This window comes from Nomascus leucogenys, chromosome 19 (assembly GCF_006542625.1).
Source record: "Nomascus leucogenys isolate Asia chromosome 19, Asia_NLE_v1, whole genome shotgun sequence".
In the NCBI taxonomy this organism is placed as follows: Eukaryota; Metazoa; Chordata; class Mammalia; order Primates; family Hylobatidae; genus Nomascus; species Nomascus leucogenys.
In genome coordinates, this window is record NC_044399.1 from 18,205,167 (window position 1) to 18,228,359 (window position 23,193).

Consider the following 23,193-nt stretch of genomic DNA (forward strand, 5'->3'; position numbering starts at 1 on the left):
GATATCAGCAGGGGCCTTATATTTTATAATAAGCCACATAGATTTATTTTGCTGTTTAAATTCTATGTCTGTATAAAATACATTAAAACAAAAAACATAAATTTTAAAAAGTTAGATCCACACTCTTTATAAAAATATTCAGATGTATTAGAAATAGAGCTATAACATTAGAATAAAGTTCAATCAGAGTGAAGCAGAGAACAGACAGGAGTGAGGGGATTCTGCTGCTCAAAGCTACAGAAGAAAATGAAGTGAAAAACGTGTTTAATAAAAAGCTAAAACTAAATATCTGAAACTTTATCAGTTATGAAACTAAGTTTTATTATAAAGTAGCTCATTCAAATTATGAAAACTATCAAGACCTCAGGAGATGAATTTTAAAATATATGACAAACTAGAATGAGCTAATTGTTAAAAAGATAAAATTTTCTGTTAAGTGAAAAAAGGAAGATTTACCTTTATATGTAACCAACTAAAAAATGGTAACTCTAAATGTTCTTGGAATTATGATAAGCTTGTGTTGTATATGTAGACATTGCCAGTCTCAATGCAAAATTTTATGTCTATTTGAGAAGAATGAGATAATTAGCAGCACTAAACATGTGGAATCTTCAATCTCTATGACAAAGTTTCAGAGATCTGAGAATTTATCCTAAGTAAATAATCAAGCAAAGAAAAAAATCATGCATAGTAAGATAAAGGTGAGATAAATTATAATTCCTTACCCTATAGAGTGGCAACCTAATTATAAGAACCCCACAACTCGATCAGATTGTTATCATATAATATTAAAATATATAAGACAATTCTGTAGTTGTGATTTTTATATAAAATGCAAATGCATATGGACACAATTGTCAAAATTCATAAATTTAAATGAATGACTTTAGGGTGCTGGCCTGTGAAATGACATTTTGTATCTTAATTTTTTTTAATGTTACAAAACAGGTTTGAAGTTTAAGTGTTATCTGCAACACTTGCTGGTCAGTTTAGACAAAGTACATATATTTTAGAGCCTTATTTTTTCCATTTGAGAATAATTTTTAAAAAATAACGTTTGCTAACCTATCTCTGAGCATTTTCCTGAGAATCCAATGCTATAATGTGTATGAAAGCACTTGGTAAATGCAAAGCACTTTAGTAACTTATGAAGTTATTGTTATCATTTTCATCAGTAAACCATTGAGAACAATGCTTTGGTAGGATTTTTTTTTTCTCTCAACCACAGACAGAGCGTTATCTCCCTGCCTCCAGATGTGACACATTAGAAGTTACTTGAGCTCAAGGTCAATTTTTAACTTTGGCTCCTTAGAGAAGCAATGGAATAAACCAAAGATCAATGTGAATGTTTTCCAATAAAATCATCCAAAAGGAATACCCAGGGAGGGATGGAAAGCATTCCAAGGACCCCACAGGAAGAACAAGTTTTTGAGAGCTCTGGACTGCTCTAATAAGATTGCCTTAGCCATTGTCCATCTTTCCATTGGGAAAGACTTTCCTTGGTCAATTCCTATTACATTTCAGTGTTTCCTTGGTCAACTGCTATTACATTTCAGTGTCTTTGAGAGGCTCAATCAGAGGGCCTCAATCAAATAACTTAAAATATTTAGGCCCAATCATTACTGCAGACCAGGATCAAATTGGAGTTCTTTTTACATAATTAAAAATACATATCAATAATTTTTCAACTTGAGAACCTCCCTGAATTTGACAATTAAAGTTTAGAGATAACTGGGAATTCTAGTTGGATCTGTTTATTGAAATTAAATACAGGAAGGCCAGAGACTACCTCAATTGCCGTTCTCATGGTTTGTTGTGTGAGGAACATAAAAAGTATATGGAAATGTGTACTGAAGTTGCTCAGTCATTATTTCCTAAGAATATTATTTATTGTAACATGAGCTTTGTTAAAGGCTTTTTTATTTTCCATCTGTCTCCTCCAGTATAATGTCCGTTCATGTTTTTTGCTCATTTCATAGTTGGACTTTTTGTTGTTTTGATGCTGAGCTTTGAAATACACAGCACTAACCCTTTATGCAATATGTGACTTGCAAATATTTTATGCCAATTTTGCGAGAGGCTTATCAATTTTATTGATTTTTTCAAAGTATCAGGTTTTGCTTTCAGTGATTTTTTTCTATTGTTTTCCTGTTTTACATTTAATTTATTTCTCTTCTTATTTTTATCATTTCCTTCTTGTTTGCTTTATTTTATTGTGCTCTTCTTTTCTAGTTTCTTAAGATACCTGGTTATTAGTTTGAACTCTACTCATTTTCTAATGTAAGCATTTGGGGCTATACATTTCTGTGTCAGCCCTACTTCAGCTGCATCCCACAAATTTTGGTATGTTTTATTTTCATTTTATTCAATTGCTTGCATTTTAAATTTTATTTTAGACTTTCTGTGTGACCCATGAGTTATATAGAAGTGTGTTTGTAAATTTCCAAGTGTTTGAGGCTTTTCCTGTCATCTTTCTGTTATTGCTTTTGATTCTATTATGGTTGGAAAAAATGTTTTACAGGATTTTAATTCCTCTAAGTTTGTAAATGTTTGCTTTATGAGTGAGGATACAGTCTATCTTAATGAACATTTCATGAGTACTTGAGAACAATGTATACTCTGCTTTTGGGTGGAGTATTCAATAAATGTCATTTAGAGCCTGTTAATTGATGGTCTTGTTCAGTTATTCTATATCTTTGCTAATTTTCTGTCTAGTGGCTCCATCGGTTGCTGAGAGTAGGGTGTTGAAGTCCCAACTATAACTGTGGATGTGTCTTTTTATACTTCCAGCTCTATCAATTTTTGTTTCATGTATGCATTAGTTTCTTATGTTGCACTAATAAATTACCACAAATTTAGTGGCTTAATACAGCACAAATCTATTGTCACAGCTCTGTAGGTCAGAAGTCTAAGACAGTTCTCACTGGGCTATAATCAAGGTGTTAGCAAGGCTGTATTCCTGTCTAGGGGCTCTGAGGGAGAATCTGTTTCCTTGTTCATTTAGGTTGCTGTCAGAATTCAGTTCCTTTTGGCTGTAATTTTGAGGTCTTTATTTACTTGCTGTCTAGTGACTGCCAGCCCCAGCTTTTGTAGGCTGTCTATATTCCTTGGTTCATGGCTTCCTTCTTCATCTTTAGAGCCAGTGATGGCAGGTCAAGTTCTTCTTATGCTCTGAGTTTCTCCTGCCTCTTCTTCCATTGCTGCATATGTCTGAACCACTCTTCTGGCTTCATTAAAATTGTAAGGGCCTATGTGATTATATCACATAGGACCCACATAGATAATCCAGGATAATTTATCTCCTTATTTTAAGGTGAAATAATATCTTAATTTCATCTGCAAACTTAATTCCTCTTTGTCATGTAACATAATATACAAGGGATTATTATGTACATATCTTTGATTCTCGGTACCACATTGTATTTTAAATCTACTGAGAATAATTTTTAAAAAATAATGTTTGCTCACCTATCTCTGAGCATTTTCCTGAGAATCCAATGCTATAATGTGTATGAAAGCACTTGGTAAATGCAAAGCACTTTATTAACATATAAAGTTATTGTTATCGTTTTACTTTGCTCAACTTTAATTTTAAAGCTCTGTTGTTTTATTCATACATTTAAGAACATTATGTTTTGGCCAGATTGATCATTGAAATGTCCCCTTTATTCACCAAGTAATTTTTTTCACTCTGAAGTCTACTTTATCTGGCATTAATATAGCCAATCTTGCTTTTCTTAAAAATAATAATATTAGCATGATATTTTTCTATCTTTTTTTAATCTTTGACCTATGTATGTCATTTTGCTTGAAGAAAGTTTCTTATGAAAAATATTACTTATATATATATATATTTATTCTGCTGATCTTTGTTCTCTGATGTATTGAGACCATTTTATTTAAAGTAATTATTGATATATTAGGGCTTAAGTCTACCATTGTATTATTTGGTTTTTTATTTGTTTCTTCAGTAATTTCTGTTTTTCTCTTTTCTTGCCTTTCTCTGGGTTAAGCATTTTTAGGTTATCCCATCTTGCTTTATTTATATTATGTTAAATATATTACTTTGTAGCTTTCTTGGTGGTTACTGTAGGTATCATACATATGAGAGCACTTCAAAAAGTTCATGGAAAAATGACACTAAAAATAAGTAAAAAATATAAACATTACTACATCCAGTTCAAGACACCTCTATAAGCAATGATACCAGCCATTTAGTCCATCCCTAAAGAACTGAAGATGAGTAACTTAACCTTGTCAATGAAGTTTTTTGTTTTACATTATTAACTGAGAAAATATGGGTACCCTTTACAATTTTTAAAAAAATATTAGTAGACAAAAAAAGAAGAGACCAAATTAGGACTGTAAGGTGGATGCTTCATGATTTCACACTGAAACTCTTGCAAAATTGCCCTTTTTTGATGAGATAAATGAGCAGGGCCTTTGAATTGGTTGGGAGGGACTCTCTGGTAAAGCTTTCCTGGGCATTTTTCTGCTAAAGCTTTGGCTAACTTTCTCAAAACACTCTTATAGTAAGCAGATGTTATTGTTCTTTGGCTCTCCAGAAAGTCAACAAGCAAAATGCCTTGAGCATGCAAAAAAAACTGTTGCCATGACTTTTGCTCTTCACCAGTCCACTTTTCCTTGGACTAGACCATTTTCACCTTTTAGTACCATTGCTTAGATTGTGTTTTGACTTCAGGATTGTGCCAGTAAAGCCATGTTTCATCTCTTGCTGTATTTCTTCAAAGAAATTTATCAGGATCTTGATCTCATTTGTTTAAAAATTCTATTGAAAGTTCTGCCTTTGTTTGCAGCTGGTCCAGGTGCAATGGTTTTGGTACCCATTGAGTAGGAAGTTTGCTCAACTTTAATTTTTTAGTCAGAATTGTGTAAGCTAAACCAGTTGAGATGTCTATGGTGTTTCCTATTGTTTCTGCTGTTAATCATCAGTCCTCTTCAATTAGGGCACAAACAAGATAAATTTTTTCTCTCAAATTGATATGGATGGTGTGCTGCTGTGGGCTTCATCTTCAACATCATCTCTTCTCTTCTTAAAATGAATATCAGTTTATAAACTGCTTATTTTGGGGGGACATTGTTCTCATAATCTTTCAATGGTTTCCCAATTCTTCCAAGGTTCACGATAAATTAGATGTTCGGTCTTGCATCGATTTTAGTAGAATTTATGTTGCCCTGATAGAGGCTTCTTTCAAGCTGACTTATCTTTCTTAATGTCTCCAACTAGATCCAGTTGGGGTGAAATGATTAATAAGATGATGACTTATCTTTCTTAATGCCTCCAACTAGATCCCATTCAGACATGGTATAGCAAGTTAGTATGAGTTTATTTTTGTGCAAAAATATGTTAATATCCATGCATAGGCTTTTCATAATATATGTTTTACATGAAGTTTTTGAAGACCTTTTGTATATAATTCATTACAGACTCCTAATATTGTCGTTGTAACTCTTTGAATGAAATATTGAAAAATTAACTTCCATTTTATCTCCCTTTATCTTCCCTACTTTTTAAATGTAATTTTATCAATATTTTCTCTACATTTACTGACCAACACAACTAATATTATAACTTTTGCTTCAACCATCAAATACAATTTTAAAAACTCATGTGGAGAAGAATAGTCATTTTATTTTCCCTTATTTTTTATTCTGTTTTTAAAAATATCCTTTCTGAAGTTCCACACCTTCTTTTGGTAATTTCATTTATGTTTTGAGAGCTTCATTTAGTCATTCTTTAAGGGTAGTTTTTCTAGAAACAAATTTCTTTAATTTTATTTGAGAATGTCTTTATTTCCCATTCATTTCTAAAGAGTTATTTAGCTAGATATAGAAATATTTGACAGTATTTTTTCAACACTTGAGAAATGCTGTGCTGCTTCCTGCTGAACTCCATAGTTTCAAATGAGAAATATGTTTTCATTAGAATTGGTATGCTGTTATGGATAATGTGTTATTGCTCTGGTTGCTCTTAAGTTTGTTTGTCTTTAGTTTTAAGCTATTTACTTATGATATTTATTGCCATAATTTCTCTAATTATTTATGGTTGCTCAGTTTTTTGAATATGTAGTTTTATGTCTTTCACCAAATTCTGAAAGCTTTCAGTTATCATTGTTTTCAGTAACGTTTAGGTCCACATTCTTTCTCCTCTTGTTTTGGGACTCCAATAATACAACAGTTAGATCTTTTGTTACAGTCACACAGGTCCCTGATGTTCTATTCATTTTTTCCATCTATTTTCTCTCCATTGTGCAGATTGAGTAAATTCTGTTGTTCTGCTTTCAAGTTAACTGATTCTGTCCTCTGTTATCTGCTCTGTATTATTGAGGACATCCATCAGGTTTTTTTTTTCAGCTATTGGATTTTTTTTTAGTTCAATAATTTTAGTTTGCTCCTGTTTTATAACTTCTATTTCTTTGCTAAGGTTTTCTTTTTTGATCCAGTGGAATTCATAATTATTTGTTAAAACAATTTTATTGTGGCTGCTGCTTTATAATCTTGTCAGAAATTTCCCATAACTTGGTATTTGTATCGGTCCAATTTTTTTTAATTAAGTTGTAATTTTCCTGTTTCTTGGTATCAGAAATGATATTTTATTCTATCTTGAACATTTTGGATATTATGCTAAGAGGTTCTTGATCCCATTTTTTATCTTCTATTTTAGCAGATAGTCATTCCTTTTAGGTTTAACATGTAAATTTTCACATTTTTTGTGGGCTATGGGTCCAATGATAATTTGGTTTTCTGAGCCTTTGAAATGCTATTATTGTCTGCTTCATTTTCTTGGCTCTGCTCAAGTTTTCTCTGGATCCATGAGAGAGCTCCCTGAGGGGCTGAGGGTGCTCATCTCAGCTACCCAGCAAAGTTAGATAATGGGGAGGAGGTTCTAGACCTGTAGGACAGAATAAATTCTGTTTTGTTTTCTGGCCATCTGATATTGGTGAATTTCTTACATTATTTCTGCTGGTGCCATTGGAGAAAAAAGGATTTATCAGGCTTCCTTCTGGCATTGGGTAGAGGATCAATAGCTACAATGTCTGGAGGACTCTCTATCAGTTTGGTAGAGGGCAAGATTATATTGGTTCTGTGCCACCTTATGCCATTGAGTAGAGAGCCAGGAGCTACTGAGTCTGGGTGGCTCTCTGCAGCTGGTTTTGGAGCACCAGGGGGACATATCTCTTGCTCTGGAGTGGGGCATGAGTTGACATGTTAGTCTGTTCTCACGCTGCTAATAAAGCTAATAAAAGGCTCTGTTGTGTCAGCCCCTCTAGGTTCTGTTGCTGCTGGAAATACTGGCCTGCTGTCACTGGCAGGTGTGGGCAAGGGATAGGTTGGCTACCCAAGATCTTGTGGCATGGCTGCTGCAGGTAGATTAGGCATCATTGCCACAAGGTATGGGTAACAGGGAGACCTATAACCCACAAATTTAGCCTCAGCTAATAAATTACCGGACACTGGGTAATTTATAAAGGAAAGAGGATTAATTGACTCACAGTTCCACGTTGCTTGGGAGGCCTCACAATCATGGTGGAAGGTGAAGGAGGAGCAAAGTCATGTCTTACATGGCAGCAGGCAAAGAGAGCTTGTGTAAGGGAACCCTCCTTTATACAACCATCAGATTTCATGAAACTTATTCATTATCATGAGAACAGCATGGTGAAGACCCACCTTCATGATTCATTTACCTTCTACTGGGTCCCTACCATGACACAGAATTATGGGAGCTACAATTCAAGATGAGATTTGGGTGGGGACACAGCCAAACCATATTAGTAGGCTTGCACGAGATATTCAGTTGACATTGCTGTTACCTGTTATCATGTCCACTAATGCTGCCAGGTATGGGTTGTCTCAGCTCCTCCAGGCTCTGTTGTGTCAGCCCTTCGAGGCTCTGTTGCTGCTGGGAATACTGGCCTGCTGTCACTGACAGGTGTGGGCCAGGGATAGGTTGGCTACCCCAGATCTTGTGGCATGGCTGCTGCAGGTAGATTAGGCATCATTGCCACAATCCCAAGTCTCCACTGGGCTTTCCTTCCCCAATCTTTTGGTCAGAGAGAGAAGATTCCTTTTCTTTGCGTTTTTCTTTTTCTCTGTTTTTTGTTGTTGTTGTTGTTGTTGTTATTATTATTATTTTTGCTGTGTTTAATTGTTTTGTTTTGGTTAGCTGTTGTGGGTTACAGGCCTCACTGGTACCCATTCTGGGATAACAGAATAAACAGGAGGAAAGTTACCATGTTGGTATTTATTAATCCCTGAGACCCTTGAGGAAAGCAAAGAACTTTTATCTGAAGAGCCTTTTAAAGTGATCAGCCCCAGAGAAACATTAAAATTAGACAGGAAACACTTCCTACTTCCCCGTTTGAGCTCTTCAAACTGCTTGTTATTGCCATAAGTAGCTTTACTCTAACAATGCCACACCACACACAGCTTAACAATGTATAGCCAATCACTAATAAATGTTATTTATGTAAACCAATGAGAATTCCTGACAAAAAAAACTTTGTATCAGCCCACTCCTGTCCCACCCCCCCCTTTTTTTTTTTGCCTTTAAACACCTGCTTCTAAAAAAGGCTTATTGGAGCTCATATCTGCGGTTACTTGGGTCTGAGTCTTCCAGGCAGCTGTCTTCATATGGGCTCACGTAAACTCTTTAAATTATAATTTGTTCTTCAGCCTCTTCCTTTCATGGTGACTCTCTTATCCCACCAACCATCATCTTACTACCTTTCAGAGTACTTTTGTAATTGCCTGCTGAGTTATTTCCAAAGTATGTCATTGCATATAAAGGGGATGAGCAGGAAAAAGATAGTCCATGACGTATTATTCCTGAACTGTAAATGCTAATCTGCTTTTTTAAAAAAATAATTTACCTCAACCACTGAAGTTTCTTCTAAAGAAATAATATGTTGAAAGTATTTTGCTATAAACAATAAAACATGCTAACTATAAAAATTAGCCAATAAAGAAAATATAGAAAGTAGGAAAACAATCATCTATAATCATTATCCAAAACCAGATATAATGTACATTTGGTGAATTACTTTCCAATCTTGTTTTTCTGATGAGTTATGTCTTTCCTTTTCTTGGTAACCATGACCATGCCATTTTTATGTTTCAATTACTTTAATACAAATATTTTTCCTGTTATTGTAAATTCTTCAGAATTCTTACTTTTGATGGTGGTTCATTTTGGGGTACCATCATTTTCTCATTGTTAGACCTGTATGTTGTTTTCTGCATTCCAGTTTTTTTCTCTGTTGTAATATTCATGTAATGCATACCTTAATATATATAATTATTTTTATGGTTTGCTTTATTTAAATACAACAGTGTCCTGGAGGAGGATAACTATAAGAAACTAAGGAAAACAAAAAATATTTCACCCCAAAATATCCTTCTTTGACATATTTCAAGATGGCTATTAGGAAGGAATGGTAACACAAGAATAGCTTAAAAGCTGCCCTTTGTGGGGGAGATTTGCTTCTGCAGAGAAAATCTGCATTGGTAAAATGAAGACCCCGGCTTGCTCTGCTTCCCACTCCAGCCTCCCACTCCACCTTCAGTCTGGATCTTGGACTGATTGACTCACTTTCGGGGTCTGACAGATACTTTCTGTTTCTGAGCACTGCTACCTGTAAGATTTTATCTGCATAACAAGACTTAATTTGACCTGTTCTCCTCTCTTCACTTCCCAGAACCCAGACAAAGTGGGTTCCAGAACCCTTTTTCTTTCACTCATTTCTCCTGAAAATCATTTTACTTCTATACTCATCCCCCAATAAATTTGTATGCCTTTCTCCCTGTTATCTGTCCATAATCTTGTCTATTAGGGTTTATTTTATTATTTTTATTTTTAGAGATATGAGGTCTTGCTCTGTCATCCAGGATGTAGTCCAGGCTGGAGCGCCATTATAGCTCACTGCAGCCTTGAATTCCTGGGCTCAAAGAATCCTCTGGCTTCAGTCTCCTGAGTAGCTGGGACCACAGGTGTGCATGTTCACACCTGGCTCAGCTTGCTTTAGAGGCTCAAATCATCTAAACTTCCAGGGAAAAATTTGAACTTCCCTATAAGACAAAGTTGCAGAGAAGGAATAGGCTTTGGTATCAGAAACATAACAACTCGGTCTCTGCCTTTCCTGCTTTCTAGCTGGCCACCTAATCTTCCTGAGCCTCCCTAATCTCCTCCGCTTGACATGGGAACTAACCAAGGTCATATATGTAGAATTCTTACCCTGCACCAGGTACTCATACATATTACACAGCAGTTCTGTTTCCCCCTCTCCTCCCTTACTCCTCCGTCTTACTCTCTTCCTGAAGATAATTAGGATGAGTTACCTAGTAAGGCGATTTAAGGGGCATTTCTAAAATATCAGATTTAAAAACAGTCATCAATACCACTCTTTTAAACAATCTGCATCCCACCTCTGTAAAATTATCTTTCTAGTAAAATTAAGCCTCAATAAATTGGAATGGAATTAAAAGATTATAAAGTTTATTGTTTGAGAATGTGAGTGATATGGAGTGGGGAGGAGATTAAAATTATCTGTGAGATAGAAAGTTAAATTTTTTAAAATGTTAAGAAAAACATGAGTAAACATTTAATGTCAGCACACAGCATGGCAATGAAGTGCCACACAATTTCCAAAAATCTCTTTATCCCACATAAACCATATTTGTAGTTCTCGTGAATGGTGGTTTCCCTATGAAGAGACCCAGAGGATTTGCTCTGCTCTTTTTTGATGATGATGATGATGATGATGATGATGATGATGATGATGATGGTGGTGGTGATGGTGGATAAGACCTAGGAGGGAGGGGAAGAGGAGACAAGAACAGAAAGGGGAAAATGGGAGGGAGATTAATTAATTTATATCCATTTTTGAGTGCCTATTGTTTAGATTATTATTTTTTTCTGATGATGAATCCAGGGTCATTTCTTCCTTCCCCTTCTATTATCTGTTATTTACTTGTGTCCTATTTGTGCGTCTTTACTGCATTTACTAGCAATATGAGAGATGGTCCATTTCTATGCATTTGACCACATTGCCTACTCTTCTTTTTAAATTACTAACATTTATAAGGGTAACAAGCTATATCATTAATTTGTTAGTTTTTCATTGCTGGTGAGTTCTGCATATGTCTTTTATAAATTATGTTTAAGATTGGAGTAAATCAGAATTGAGGATCAAATTATTATGAATAGAGAGTGCTTTCCTCATTTTTTTATATTTTTTCTACTTCAATTAGTTTTTATTGGAGTTTTGTATAAGTTTATGGGGTGATGAATTTTTATCTGTGTTTATTTTTTCTGCTAAACAAGAACTCTGAGAAGCTGGGTCACGCGCCTTTGGTTTTGGGATGCGGATAGTTTTGAGAAGTTATGAGGTTCAACATTCTGAGACTAACTGTATCTATGCACAAATCCCTGCCTTGGCTTCACCTTTGAACCTAGGTTCCTCGAAGACCCAATTTACTCTTCATTTTAGTTCATTATCCCCAATGGGAGAGTGAGGTACTGTTCAGCCAAGTAGGCTCAGCCCGAAAGAGTCTACTTTCCCTAAACAAAATCTAATCACGAGTTTCCTGGAAGAGAGAGCTAGTTTGACTGTTTGGTCAGGATAATGCCATGGTAAGGTGAACTCATCTAACTATATTTGGTCCTCATGGCCTAATCTTTTTATATGTGAAACATCACAGAGAAGATTCTGGGTCCTGAACTCTAATGAGCTCCAATTATGCTCTTGGGGAGAGTGAGATTGGTTGGAAGGAATGCTTTTAGGAATTTTGGCATAATGGGTAGACATTGAACATAATGCAATATTTCTGTCATTTATGTAATAACTATTCTACATCTGAATATGCTCTTCATTAAATATATCAGCTTAGGAACTCTACCAAGATCATATCCAAATAATATGTCACTCCATATATAACCATGACAATCTTGAAATTAAGCAACCACTGGATGCTACCTTCAATGATGTTTTTCTAGCATCTTTATACTTAGAAATGTGAACATTTGGCAGATATTTTTATATTTCACTTTGTATTGTAAAAGGGTCTTAACCCTGAAAAAGCCAGATTTTCACTTGACAGTTCTTGAATCTCAGTTTTCCTATGCCTCAAACAAGGGCCTTTAAGCAGCAATGTGCTACATCTTTTATTAGTCACTACAGTTAAAAAAAAATTAGAATGATATTCATTGGTTTACTCATTCATTTGGGTGTCATTTATTGAGCATCCATTATGTGCTCAGCATCTTGCTAGATTCTGTGAGGTGATGTGGAAATGAATATAGTAAATTTATTCATTCATTCAGTCAATGAACATTATTGAAAATCTGTGATTTGATGAGTTAATAAAATGTGTTTCCCATCTTCAATAAATTCACAGTGTAGCTACAGAAACCCCAGCTAATAAAATTTTTGAGATCTTTTGGGTTAAACATGAAATAAATGGAAACTATCATAGATGCTAGGAAACTACTTTGCAAATAATGAAACTTTGCACTAGAGAGTATTTGTTTAGCATCAAACAAAACAGCCTTTTCTGTCTCCTGACCATACAAGGTACTGCAGACACATATTAATTTAGTTTATTTGACTAGAAATTTACCATATGACTCCAGAATTCTAGGTCCTGTGCCAAACATTGGGAATAACAAGATGAAAGAGGCACAGTTCCTGCCCTTGAAGAACTTAGTAGCAATGGCTATGAGGATGCTCAGGAATTGTGCAATGGTACAAGTGATGCATGAGCACTGAAGAGGGAGCAGAGAATGTCCCTAACAGTAATGGTGCATGAACTGAATTTCAAAACAGTAAAGAGAATGGGGCATCAGTGTTCTGGCCACAAATGAAAAAGATCAGAGGTCTGAGAGAGTTTGCTCTGTTGGGGGAACTACATGTCGTGTGTTATTACTGGGGCATGAATTCCATGGAAGAGCATTTGGAAAGGTCTTGGATATCAGGAGAGAGCATTTGGATATCTTTCTGGAAGAGATGGTGAGTCAGAGATCTACTTTCCATCTAATCTGCCAGTATTTCCCAAGTTCTTTTTTCTAATACCCTATGAATTTTTTGCATTTTACCTAAAAGTAATATTGTTTGAGCTCCCCAGCAGCAGAGAGTAATGAACAACGATCAGAACAGTTAGGTTAGAAGAACATAAAACTAGTTCCCAGTGTCAGGACACATTCTTTGTTGGTGCTGTGTCTCATGTGGGGTATGAGAAGCACCTTCTCTTATATTTATCTCCTTTGGTCCTCTCAATAGATTTATAGAGTGAAGTGGAATTTCATTCATTTGCTAGAAAAGAAAACAGAGACCCTGGGAGATAAACTGGTATTTGCCAAGGCATGCAGAGAGCCAGCAGTGGTTTATTTCCAGAGCCCAGGCCTCATGGTCCCAGTGAAATGTTTCTGTCATGAGTCACGTATGGACTTTCTGTTCTGCTGTGATCCCAGTGATGCCCAGTTTACACTCAGGGCATGCAATTTAGAGTGTGAAAAAGATGGATCCTGTACCTGTTGGCTGTAATGGTGTCCATTTCATACTTCCAGCCAGCATCCTATCATTTATTTATTAATCACTTACTGTGTGCATTTGTATACCCAAAGGTGTGTAGAAGATCAGACCTGGGCATTGAATTTCAGCTTTTATATTACATGCCTCTTAATTTTGAGCAAGTCTTTCAAACTCTTGGTTTTATTTGTTTATCTGTAAAAGTTGACACAATCATGACACCTAAAACATGAGGTAATATATTCTTAGAAGAGGGGCATGACATATGTCAATCTTTCAGAACCATTATACAATAGCTAAAATAAGTAATAAGATCTGGGCCCTGCTCTCTCCATGCTTTATCTCAGCGAGAACACCAAAATTCAAAAGAGAGCTTGAAGAAGTTTCAGTAAGATGAGAGAGCAGGATATCCCAGCCACCCTAGACCCTTTCTTTGCGCAATGGAGTCACACATTCTTGGCTACTTACCTTCTTTCTGTGACTTCTGACGATACTGGCCAAAGTGTTCTGTTTAGGAAAAATGCCTACTACAAGGGAAGTAGACTGACGTAATCTTGGGAATCACCCTCGTCGTCTTTCCCCCCTGCCTCCTCCTGCACCACTAAATGCTCTTAAATTTCCTTTATCCTCCTTTCTTCTAGCTGTTTTTCTTGGCCTGCTTAGAAGTTATTTTTTCTAACTGGGACTCTCATGGAATTGAGAGTTCCTCCATTGTTTATAGCTGCACCCATATACTTGTCGCAGATACACAAGGTGCTATGGATAAGTATGAGTTAGGTCCTGACTGTACATGCACGTGCACACACACACCCACACACCACACATACACAGACACAGACAGAACATGCCTGTTTCCATTTAAATTTGCTTTTTGGATGAAATCGTTTACATAAGCGGGACCATAGGTTAAGTGTGTCCATGTTGGATGATTTGGCAAATGAATCTGGCCTGACAAGCATTTTTGAAATCAGAGGGCCTGAACAGCATCATTTTCAGGGGTCAGGCCCTACTGGGTCTGGCTCAGAGTTCTCTGCCAGTTTTGAGGGTGTGGTGCGGAGAGTCTGATATTTGCTTTAATGAATGTGCGAAGTCTCTTAAACAGATTGTCTGCCTAGAAAAACATTTCAGATGCTTCTCAGTCCTGAACTTTGGCTTCAGCCATGACCAAAGACATATTAGGCTAGTTTAAAACCTTTTCCAATCATTCCATAAAAAATGTGGTTTCTCTCCTCTATCAAATCAGCTAATCTCATTTAACTGTGACCACTGCTTAAACACAATTAAATTATAGTCAGAAAATTGTGTCTTTCCTTGACCAGAACCTAAAATAAGGTGCACATACCAATGAACGTAGCTCACACAAGGCTAAGGTCTAGCTTTCCAAGCTCCACGAAGACAGAGGCTTTGTTCATTTTGTTCCCTGTTATATCCTCAGCCCTTGTAACAGGGTCTTCATTACTGCCTAGAGTAAGAGTTTATAAAGGAAGTTTGATGAATCTTTTCATCTCTGATGTGGATGCTTGGCAACTAGTGGACTTTTCATTAAATATTTGGGTAAATAAATGCTGACCCCTGGAATTCCATCCTCTGATATTCATGAGTCTAGATTGAGACATTGATGATTGTTAAGATGCAGAGGTGACTCACAGAGTCAGTTGGTCTTCATGTCTTCATGAGTAAAGGACCTGAGATGGGGAGGCAAGAGAAATTGTGCTGAGGGCCTGGCTACTGAGGGAGGTGAGAGTAAATGGATGCAATGGTGGGGCAGGTTGGATGCAAATAAAACTTTTTCCCCTTTACTTCTAAACCTTAGTCAGCCATCAACCAGCCCCTCCTGGCTCTCTCCCACTGGCTGTTCCAGGTTGTTCAGGTTACTCCTCAGCTGCTGGGAGACAGCTCCTTTGGAATCTCAGGCTACTCTCTTTCTGATTCAACAATGAAGGTCCAAGGTGAGTATTTCCTTGGATTCAGCCTTTTGTCACAGCTCCAGTGAATCCTACATATAACATTTTTCTTAAATATGTATTTTATATGACTATAAAAGCAATGCTCATTTGAAGAGAATTGAGGCTATGTATAAGGTATAAATAGGCAGAATAAAATTATTCATTAACATTTAATTACAGTTTGTTCAGTTATTTTTTATGCTTAGGGTTTTTTCTTTTGTGCTATTGAGATCATGTTGTATGAACAATAATATATTTTGATTTTTTACCTAGTATGATTAATACAGGAATTTTTCTCATGTCATTAAATGACATTCATTGCAGATGCTATTCCAAAAAGTCACAAATTTTGTACTTTGCAAGTGCACTGTAATTTACTTAGACTTTCTTCCATTGCATGACAGTAATTGATACATAGCAGAATGAAGAGTTTCTCTGGGCATGGAGAGTACAGTATTAGGTCATGTTTGGAACTGCCCCATCAAGGCTTCTATTCTCCTGGGGAGAGGTAGTTTTCTAGATCCGATCTGTGTTAACTAGTCATTTGATTAAGGTAGATGCTTCACTGAGTACAGATACAGTAAGATGTATACAGGGAAATACAAATATTCCTATTTTGTTTCTTCTGACTTAAATTTTCAAAATGGTATAAGTAACACTCAGACTAATGGGTTACTAAAGGGAAACAAGTCACAAACACTAATGCCGTTTTTTAACCTTTAAGCCTTAGTTCAAAACAACATAATTGTACATTTTAATCTTAATTTGAGTGACTCATGGGTTTGATTTGATAAAATTAAATTAAATTGACTAAGCTGCCATCAGTGCTAGCCACCATTCCAAAGGCTCTGGAAGAATATAAAATAGTGCAGCCCCTTTGAAAAACAGTATTGCAGTTCCTCAAAAAAGTAAAAGTAGGATTACCATATGATCCAGCAGTTCCACTTATTGATCTATACCCAAAATAATTGAAAACAGGGACTCGAGCAGATATTGTACACTCATGTTCTGAACAGCATTGTTTGTAATAGCCAAAAGGTGGAAGCAATCCAAGAATGCACTGACAAATGAATGGATATACCCATAAAAACTCAAAATAATTTTTTAAGAAAAGAAATGAATAGATAAACAAAATGTGATACATACATATGAAATGGAATATTATCCAGCCTTAAAAAGGAAGAAAATTCTGACACACGCTACAACATGAATGAATCTTGAGGACATGCTTAATGAAACAAACTAGTCACAAAATACAAATACTTTATATTTCACTTACATGAGACATTTAGAATAGCCAAATATGTAGAGATGTAAAATAGAATGGCAGATGGCAGGGAAAGGGGAAGAGGGAGATGGGGAATTGTTTAACGGGTTTAGAGTTTCAGTTTTGCAAGATCAAAATAATTCTGGAGAAGGATTGCAGTGATGGTTGCGTAATATGAATGTACTTAATACTGCTCAACTGTATAGCAAAAATGGTTAAGATGGTAAATTTTATGATATGTATACTTTTACCATTATTTTTATGAAATAGGCTCTGGAAAAACAAATTAAGTAATGTAAAAATACATTATCTTAGTGACCTCTTAGGGATATGTGAGTAGTTAGGTTGAGGAGGCTAGGGGAAAATAGGTTGGTTCATAAATTATAACACAGAGAATAAGTGAAATGGGCATAAACTCTACAGAAGATACTTAAAGAAGTTAAGTAAGAGAGAGGCACATGTGAGTAAGTGGGGACTGTGGGTCAGGGATGGTCTCATGAAGGAAGTGGCTAGAGCTTCCACAGAGGGATGTGGGGGATGGACAGGAAAGTCAGCACAGGGGGATGTGATGGTTAATATTGAGTGTCAACCTGACTGGATTGAAGGATGCAAAATATTGTTCCTGGGTGTGTCTGTGAGGGTGTTGCCCCAAAGGAGATTAAGATTTGAGTCAATGGACTGGGAGAGGCAGACCCACACTCATTCTGGGTGGGTACCATCTAATTAGCTGCCAGCGTGGCTAGAATAAAGCAAGCAGGAGAAGATGAAAGAGCAGACTAGCTAAGCTGAGTCAATTCTCCTTAATAAACTCCCTTTCATATATACATATATCCGATTAGTTCTGGCCCTCTAGAGAACCCTGACTAATACAGGGGAAGAGAGGAAACTGGGAGGAAAAGACATGGAATGAGCTTAGGGCAAGTTTGGGGTATTAAGGAAACAAAGTGTCGTGGAATAAACAGCTCAAGATCCTCTCTTCAGCTGTGTCAGTGTTTGGGCCAGCGAGTTTTTATACTAATGATTTGATGTAAGACTGAGAGTGTCCTAGTCATACATCTGTCAGTCTAGGAAGAGGCAGAACGGGAGGTTTGGAAGCATTTAGTTCAAAGTGAAAGCAGGTTTGTTTTGTTGGAGATTCATTAGATCTGGAAATGAAATCTCACAAATTGTTTGTCAAATTGGATTTGTGGGAACAGATTGAATTAAATATTATTCAATTGAATATATAACTTAGAGGAGCATGATATATTTGTGATACATTAGTGCTATTTTCAAAGGTTACTTAAGTATTAAAAAAAAAGCTTTAACCAACGTAATACCTACTGGGTGACTAAGACTATTAGAAGAGAGGTGAAAGGGCATGAGAGGAAAATTGAAGCCAAATTGATCAGAGTTCCTGAGTCAATGGAAATAATAGTTCAGGGGAGAGACATTGCATGGTTAGCATAAAGTAGTATGGGATGGGGCTTGACCATGCTGGGTAGGACTGAAGATCAAGCCAGCCTCAGGACACCAGGATAGAAGTTGATGTCAAGGAGATAGAGGGAACTCGAAAAATCTTGCCTCTCAGCCTAGTGGCTTGGGTAGTGAATCCTTCGGGGTCTGGATGAAATAATAGATTGGAGTAGCTTGGGCTACTTAAATATTCAATCTAAGAGGTGCAGAAGAAAAATTAAAGATCCTACAGGGAAGGAGTTTCCAACAGGTTGTTACCAGCATTCGTTACAAACATAAAGTAGGCCAGAAGAGCACGTAATTGAGTAAGAAATATTAGCATGATATTAAAGAGAGTAAAGAGAAGTATAATTACATAAAACTGTGGTTTCAGTTTTGAGGGCAGAGTCATAGTATAGACCATATTTATTACTGTGAGTCTCAGTGACCACTGTTTGGGAGCAGTGCGGTAGGTGTCTGCAGCAAGCAGAGAAAGCAAATTAAGAAGACAATTGAATATGTTACCTTACATGGACAATGAACAATATCATAATAGAATATCTTTAATAATAAAGCTTTGATTAAACTTGTTTCAGTGTTACTCGAAAGTTTAAGTATATATATACACATATATATGTATATATGAACAAAGAGTTAAAACAAAAATAACAAAACATAACACTGCTTATGGATACATACTAGACATGGAAGAAAGAAGCTATAATGCCCGTGTGTTTATGTCAATGAATGCATGTGTTTGTGTCTGCCAATGAAATACTACCCATCTAAAAGAAGAATTAGATTGTCCTTTACAAGTAGCAACCTGACACTGAATACAGTGGTAAGGCAAGTTATATGGACTTGTGATTTGGTCTCATGGCTATATGGGTCTCATGAATATGCTTGAGCATCTTCTTCACCAATAGTCTTGTTATATTTTCTTCAGAATATAGGAATTACATCCTTTTTTTTTTTTTTTGAGAGAGAGTCTCACTCTGTTGCCCAGGCTGGAGTGCAGCGGTGCAATGTTGGCACACTGCAATTTCCGCCTCCCAGGTTCAAGTGATTCTCTCAACTCAGCCTCCCAAGTAGCTGGGATTACAGGCACCCACCACCACACCTGGCTAATTTTTGTATTTTAAGTAGAGACGAAGTTTCGCCATGTTGGTCAGGCTGATCTCAAACTCCTGACCTCAGGTGATCCGCCTACCTCAGCCTCCCAAAGTGCTGGGATTACAGGCGTGAGCCACTGTGCCTGGCCCACGGAATTACATACTTTTTAGGAAAAAAAAATTTCTACATTTCAGAGAAGTTAATTTCAGAACCATGACTGTGATTGCAAGGATTACAAAGGCCATTTCTCCTCTCATTAGGGGAAAAAAAAAATACAAAAACAACTTAAAATATAGAAGAGAGTTGCTACCAATAATTTTAGGGGTTTGTGATAAGATCAAAGTGAGGTGATCTAACAATCAAAAAGTTAAAAGATAGCAAGTGTTAGCAAGGATGTGGAGAAAAGGGAACCCTTATACAGTGCTGGTGGGAATGTATATTAGTACAGCCATTTTAGAAAACAGTATGAAAATTCCCAAAAAATTAAAAATAAAACAACTATATGATCCATCAACCCTACTTCTGGGTATATGTCTTGAGAAAGTAAAATCACTCTCTAGAAGAGATATTTGCACTTCTATGTTCACTGCAGCATGAATCACAATAGCCAAGATATAGAAAAAAAATATTATGCAACAGATGAATGGATAACAAATGTGGGGTGTGTGTGTGTGTGTGAACATATCAATGGAATATTATTCAGCTTTACAAAAGAAGGGACAGAAATTCTGCCATTTGTGACAACATGCGTAAACCTGGGAAACGGCTATGGCATGTGAATTAAGTCAGACACAGAAAGATAAATACCACCTGATCTCACAGGTGGAATCTAAAAAACAAAACAAAAAGTTGAATTCATAGTAACATAGAGTAGAATGGTGGTTACCAGGGGCAGGGGAGTGGGGAGAAAGCAGAGATATTGGTCAAAGAGTACAAAATTTCAATTATGAGTAACTGACGGTGACCAGAGTTAATAATAATGTATTGTATACTTGAATTTGTCAAGAGAATTAGCTGAGAGCAGATCTCAAATGTTGTCAGTACACACACTAACATGGCACCGATGTGAGATATGTTAATTAGCTTTCACAATGTATACACTTTAAAATATGTAATTTTTATTCGTCAACATAGCTCAATTAAAAAGAATTAGTTTCTAAATGAAGATGGCAATATCTAGAGAGGAGTTTTGGCAATTAGCCAAATGATAATTGTTTTGGAGTCCTATCTTATGAGTGAATTTCATAAGCCTGTTATCCTAATTTCCAATAATTTCCAACGCTGGCTTAAAAAAATACTTCATGTGTTTGAGCGTGTGCACCACCAGCTGGATGGAATTCCTTTTACAAAGGCCCAGCTGAATGGATTGGAGAGGACTCTTTATTTATCTATGATTTCAGCTCCACCTGTTTACCATTTTCTTGTTAAAAGGAATTAGTGACTATTGGGTATATAGCTATGAAGCAATTGAATAAATCTCCACTGCAACTATAATACAAATCCATCTTCAATCCCAGAGTAAATTGTTCTCATCTTGGGAGGGGAAAAAGGTATTTTCTCAGCTAAAAACAAAAATTAACAAATATTTTGCAAAAGGTGAACTCTGGGGTCCCAACCAAATCCTGAACAAATTAGAGTGAAACAGAAACAGCTGTTGAGTAAAATGCACATCCTTAGCGTAGGTTGTGGACTGTCAAGCCAGATTGCTCTGAGTTGGCCCATCCCAGCTTTACCATTTCTCAGCACCTTGGCAAACAAGTGGAAAATGTGGAAAGTGGAGCACATGTTCCAGAAAAACAGCAGAAGCTCCAAGTTATCTTTGCTTTAGGACCTAAGGGATCTCAAGGTCCTTATTTCTGGTTTTCCCCTGGGAAGTTGCCATGCAAATGAAGAAGATTTGCTTTTGTGACAGGAGAAAGCATGAAACTCTAAACCCACTAAGCTTCTCAAGGGAAAGAGTGAGGTCCCAGAACAGGATTTGGTTCAGTAATCCTGTGACCTCACCTGGGAAGGTTAAACTTTGCACAACACTGAATTTAAAAAAAAAAAAAAAAATCTTTATTTTATCCAATCACTTTTAAGTCATGAGATACGAGATAACAAAGAGAGATTGAAATACAAGCTTGGCCATTTCTTAAGTTCCAAATTTGCTTCCACTCCACCTAAAAATGTGTTTCGGTTCAAGAAAGGTGTCAAATTGTTCGGAACATCCTACAATATTTTAAAAACGCTAAGAAGTTGTAAAGTAATTCAGTGCTTTTTTCTCTCTTTCAAATTTATGCTCAATTATATTTCTTGTTAAATATGTTAGAATGTGCCGGGGGCCCACATGAAAAGCAGACCTCTCTTCCACCAAGTTCTGAACCATTCAAAAATAAGAACAAAAAAAATGAAAATGTCAAGGCCAGAATATAACCTTTATAATAGATAAAGCAAGTATAGTTCAATGTGGCTTATTTCTTGGGACATATGGGCTTTTTAACACTAGACTAAAATTAGGAAAACTTACGAAGCCCCCTCATCAGGTGGCACCAGCCGATACCACAGACCTTCCTCAGGGGGTGGCTATTATTTTTTGCTATGTGGCCAAGAACAATCAAGAAGATATGCTCTCCATGGAATATAAATCTCCCTCCACAACATATAGTATAATTTATCTTTTTATATGTAGCTAAGTTTCTATTTGTAATGCATACAAAGCATCAGAACAGATGAGAAAGAAATAAAAAGATAGTCTCTCTCTCATTTCCCCCCACTCTCTTTTCATTGCACACTCCAGAGGCAACCGCTTTTAAAGTTCTATTTTTACTTTCTTTGGTTGTTATCATTATAATTTTAAATGACATACTTCTATTTATACTTCTAAAATTACCAACTTTAAACAATTATTTATTGATTTCTCTTTCATAAAAGATGAGGGGCTTACACACTTAACTAGCTCCTGCCTTGTCTTTCCCCCATCTTCTAATGTTTATCAACTATTTTGTTTTTATTTCTTCTGTGAGAGGGAAGCTAGTTAAAAGTAGGCTCCAGGACAGGCGTGGTGGTCCATGCCTGTAATCCCAGCACTTTGTGAGGCTGATGCGGGTGGATCACTTGATGTCAGGAGTTCAAGACCAGCCTGGCCAACATGGTGAAACACTGTCTCTACTAAAAATACAAAAATTAGCTGGATGTGGTGGTACATACCCAGCTGCTTAGGAGGCTGGGACATGAGAATTGCTTGAACCTAGTAGGTGGAGGTTGCAGTGAGCTGACATCATGCCACTACACTCCAGCCTAGTTGACAGAGTGAGATGCTATCTCAAAAAAAAAAAAAAAAAATGTAGGCTAGGCACAGTGGCTCATGCCTACAATCCCAGCGCTTCTGGAGGCCAAGGTGAGAGGATCACTTGAGGCCAGGAGTTTAAGACCAAGAGTCTGGACAGCATGATGAGACCCCCATCCTTACAAAAAGTATAAAAATTAGCCTTGTGTGGTGGCCTGTGCCTGTAACCCCAGCTGCTTGGGAGGCTCAGATGAAAGGATCTCTTGAGCTCAGGAGGTGGAAGCTGCAGTGAGCTGTGTTCATGCCACTGCATTCCAGCCTGGAGGACAGAGCAAGGCCCTGTGAAAGAAAAGAAAAAAAAGAAAAGAAAAGGAAGGGGAAAGAAAGAAGGAAGGAAGGAAAGAAGGAAGGAAGGAGAAGAAAGGAGAAAGAGAAGAGAAAGAAAAGAAATAAAGAGAAAAGAGAAAAATGTAATTTTTTGTCACTAAAATTTTATCCTGTAAAGCAGGGGTCCTCAAACCCTGGGCCACGGACCAGTACTGGTCCATGGCCTGTTAGGAACAGGCCACCCAGCAGAAGGTGATCAGCAGGCTAGGGAACATTATCCCCTGATCCCCTCCT